General features: G+C 35.9%; 1 long non-coding RNA gene across 1 annotated transcript; it reads right to left on the bottom strand.

The window, feature by feature from the left end:
- Window positions 1-361: 361 nt before the first annotated feature.
- Window positions 362-3,936, bottom strand: LOC132849097 (uncharacterized). Its single transcript, XR_009648816.1, has 4 exons — window positions 3,899-3,936; window positions 1,736-1,804; window positions 1,355-1,410; window positions 362-951 (listed from the first exon to the last, which is right to left on the bottom strand). It is a non-coding gene; the product is annotated as an uncharacterized LOC132849097 (long non-coding RNA).
- Between the last annotated feature and the right edge of the window lie 768 nt (window positions 3,937-4,704).

Here is a 4,704-nt window from a genome sequence, read left to right on the forward strand (position 1 = left end):
TGTAGGTGAAGTGAGGGTGGTCATGGGTGTATATGGGTAATTGAGTCCGGGTGTTTGCAATCAGTAATTGCGTAACTGTGAACATGAAGTTGTTTGTAGGCCACACTGAACTCTGGAGTTATAGACGTGACAAATGTGTGTAACACAACAAGAATGACTAGTAAATTTATTTTATTTAATCTATAAGTTGAACAGAGTACCAACTGCACAGATATAATATTATTATTATTATTATTATTATTATTATTATTATTATTATTATTAATAATGGATTGTAAAAAAAAAATATTTTATTTTACAAATTCATTATCAAATAAGCAAAAAAAGTGCAGAGTATTTGTGTTCTTATCTGAATGCATGCTATGCAAAATTTTTAGAGCCATTTTGTGATATAAATTGCATCATTGATTCAATACCCAAATTTCTTTCAAATAAATGCTTTGTATGTTTATACCCAGCAGGAAATGTTCAACCCAAATATACACTATATAGACTTTATACTGTACATCATTATACACTCTAGGAGTGATAAGCTTTTACACGCAAACTACAGTTCATTGGTTATTTGACATAAAGTACTGGCAGTCAAACAAATTCTTAAAAACCAAACTAATGTGTTTAATTTAGCCACATTTTGGCATAACTGTGCAACAGAATCCTGACATAAATTACATGTTAATGCTACTCTACTGAAGAGCAGACCAATTCCACCATTATGGACAAAATGGTCCCCAGCTGTTCCAAAACCAGCTCAGAGCTGTACAGATAATGTACAAGTAGCCATACAACATGGCATAAAGATAGCCAATGAATTACTCCATCAAGTGGCTTCATCCAATAAAATATCAAATTAAAAGATCAACAGCTGAATATTTTAGGCAAAAACACAGAAGGCAAACACAATCTATTTGATGACACTGGCTTCATCAGTGTACATAGACACACGGCTCACTGCAGAGAAAGAAAACATAAATGCATAAATATGACTAGAAAAACATTTCTCATGATATTGCCATCAAACTACTAAAAAATAGTTAATTATTATAATAGCAAGAAAAGTAAATCATTAGGCTTGCATGTTCATAGCTAACTGCTCAAGCAGAATAAACTGATAGAATGTTTTCTAAACAGACAACAACTAACATGGATGAACTCTTCTGAACACCACAGATTTTGAAAGACAGGATTTTGCGTACACGCATATGAAGGTCAAGAATAAAACACGATAATTTTAATGTTTTTGTGGTTCACATGCTAATGGTGTGTAGAAATTCTACCCAATGCACTTTTGAATGTTTCTAACTTGAAGGTGTTTTGATTGTCTTTTAAGCTTTATAAATGTCAAGAGGTTTACCTTCATGTGCTTCCGCACCTCTGAGTATACGGTCTCATCACCCACATTGGTTGTCTCTAGATGGGAGGAAGAAACATCTCACTGATTAAATACCAGAAAAAATAACTACAGCTCATCTAAAGGACTAAAATACATGATATACCACAGTGCTGCTAAATTCTCATGACTGTTTGGTTAGAAGGTGTTTTATAAACATGATCATAAACATTGCTGTGATATAAGGGGAGTAATACACTTGAGGATGTACTATTATAGGAAAATGAAAACTTGTGTTAATAGCAGGTTTAACAGGCTGGTAAATCTGTTATTCACACTACCTGTTGTCGATACAGTGTTTTATTTGTCATACGAAATAAATATAATTTCTTCATTTTGCCCTACCTTTTATTCTCTTTGTTTTTAGCATTGGTTTCAGTTCAATCTCAGCATAAGTCACATCAGTGTCAGCACCTGCAGTAGAAGAGAACAAAACCATCCCAATGATCTGTAGCCTTTTAATACATCAGTCATAACTGCATGTAAATAAACATGAAAAAATAGATAAAAATAGAGAAGAAAAAACTAATACGTGATGAATTACAACGTAAACTGGTACACGAACAACGGGTTCCGGCTAGGTGGAGTTGGGGTTGGAGGAGGGAGTTTAAATCGCGGCGACAGTGATGCGCTAGAAAGCGGCTCAAAGAATGGGAATTTAAAGGGTGATTATCAGTTGATGCATGCTTGACGATGTGGCCTGCCTGAACTAACGCAATGCTTGATTGGCTAATTCCAGCATTACACTGCACCATATAACAAAGCACAGTGCTCTAAAACCTGTACCAAGAATAAGACCATGAGTATGTGATTAAGCAGACGAGGTTCCACTATGTGCTCCAAAACTATTGCTGAAGTGGAAGTGAAGGCCATCAAGGACAAAACAGAACACTAGTCAATGCAGATCAACAGCTGTTCTATTGTACAGACATGGGAAAGGACAGAGAGCATGTGCAGATCCAGACCCTCATATTTGCCTGCAATGTCACTGTCCATGAAAATACAAGCCAGGCACCTTTCTTCTTTATATTTGGGAATGTCTCTAAGTTGGCTGGATCCTTAAAAGGATGATGTCACTTTTAAGCAATTGATGAAAGACTCATGTTCCTGATTTTGATTCAGATACTAATCCTCGTTATACTGCTTCAAGACCGCAATGCAAACTGCACAGAAACATTCTTCAGCTGAGCAGCAACAATCTCACTGAACGGGAATCACTTGTTTGGAGGAGACCGAGTGCTTGTAGAGAATAAAGGAGAATGTGGGAAAAAAGTTGGCTGATAAGTGTGAAGATGGGGTATATACTATTTACTGTATGATGCAGGAGGAAGGCTCAGAATTTAGCACCAACATCTTGAATGCATGCAACATGAAAATATTTTCAGCTTCACACCTCCTCCCCTTCTTCACTGCTGAACTCACAAAACTGAATTTAAAAAAAGAAAGAAGCTAAACCACAACTGTGCACTTGTCTGTGTTCTCAGTTCTCTAAAACTGTCTCTGCCGTGTGTCAGTGTACAAGGCTAATGAGAAGTGCTTATTTCTGTAGAATTCTTTAATAGATTTGACACAAATAAGTAAATGATACTAGACAATAGTTTGGTGATAGTGTGTATTAGAATAAACTTATTGCACTGAAAAGCTTCACATAATAATAACAGGAATGTTACTGTAGATTATAAGATATTTTCTCTGTTTATCAGTTTGGACACCTTTTTAGTTTAAAATAGTTCAGTGATGTTAGTTAAATTTACCCACATTATTAGATATTACTTTTACACATCCATCTTCACCCCCCTCAACAACCTTTTTTCACAAATCCGCTTCTTGGCATCTAAATTTGCACCAACAAACTGTGAACTGCTCTCAGGCCTCTAACAGTGTCACTGCTCTGTGTGTGTACAGGACTAAAGAGTTTGCAGTTTGTTTCTGCACATTTATTGCTTTAATTTTTACATAATAATAATATTAAGATTAGTGATAATTAATAAATAATGATTTGTGTTTATTTTTATTAAAAGTGCTGTGCATTACTTTGGTACTAAAGTGCATTAGAGTGAACATGTTCTTCTGCACAGACCATAATAGTAACAAAAAAGGAAATGTAGGTTATAAGGCATTTACTTAAAATCGCTTGTTAATGCTAAGATGTTTTTTTAAAGCTTTCTGTATACAGGAAACACCACCAGAAGACAATCATCAGGTACCGATTCCAACAATACAGACTGCTTTACTCTCATTAGATGATTTAAACCTTGTGTTTTAAACTTGCTCTACTTGTACTCTTACCTGTTGAACTATCATAGTTACTGAGAGTATTTACACATCAAACTAAACCCTTCTCATAACAGATATGGAGACACTGATCCACCTGAACAGTCATGATGAAGTACACACAATGTCCTAATCACACAATAAGCTCATCACTCAGGACATTCAGACTGCAGATGAACAACTTTATACCCCATCACTCACTCTAATGAAGACACAAAGAGAACATTTACTCACAGAGCATCACAGGCAGTGGACTGAGCTCCATCCTGTCCATCTAATGACTGACTGACTGACAGAGCAGTGGTGTGGGTTAAAGTTTTACCACTTCCTGTTTGCTTATAGAGAGAGGGAACAAAAATATATAGAGAGAGAAAGAGAAAATAGACATACCGTGGTGTGAAAAAGTGTTGGCCTTCTTCCTGATTTTTTATTTCTTTGCATGTTTGTCACACTTTAATGTTTTAGATCATCAAACAAATCGAAATATAAGTCAAATATAACTCAAGCAAACACAAAATGGATTTTTTAAAATGTAGGTTTTAATTATTAAGAGAAAACAATCCAAACCTACATGGCCCTGTGTAAAAAATTGCTTGCCCCTAAACCTAATAACTGGTTGGGCCAAACTTAGCAGCAAGAACTGCAATTGAGCGTTTGCGATAACTTGCAATGAGTCTGTTACAGCGCTGTGGAGGAATTTTGGTCCACTCATCTTTGCAGAATTGTTGTAATTCAGCTACATTGGAGGGTTTTTGAGCATGAACCACCTTTTTAATGTCATGCGACAGCTTCTCAATAGGATTCAGGTCAGGACTTTGTTCGCTTCAGCTTGAGGTCACAAACAGATAGCCACAGATTGTACTTCAGGATTTTATGGTAGACAGAAAAATTCATGGTTTTATTTATCACAGCAAGTCTTCCAGGCCCTGACCAAACAGCCCCAGACCATCACACTACCACCACCATATTTTACTGTTGGTATGATGTTCTTTTTCTGAAATGCAGTGTTACCTTTACACCAGATGTAATGGGACACACAC

Source organism: Tachysurus vachellii, chromosome 7 (genome assembly GCF_030014155.1).
Source record: "Tachysurus vachellii isolate PV-2020 chromosome 7, HZAU_Pvac_v1, whole genome shotgun sequence".
Classification (NCBI taxonomy): domain Eukaryota; kingdom Metazoa; phylum Chordata; class Actinopteri; order Siluriformes; family Bagridae; genus Tachysurus; species Tachysurus vachellii.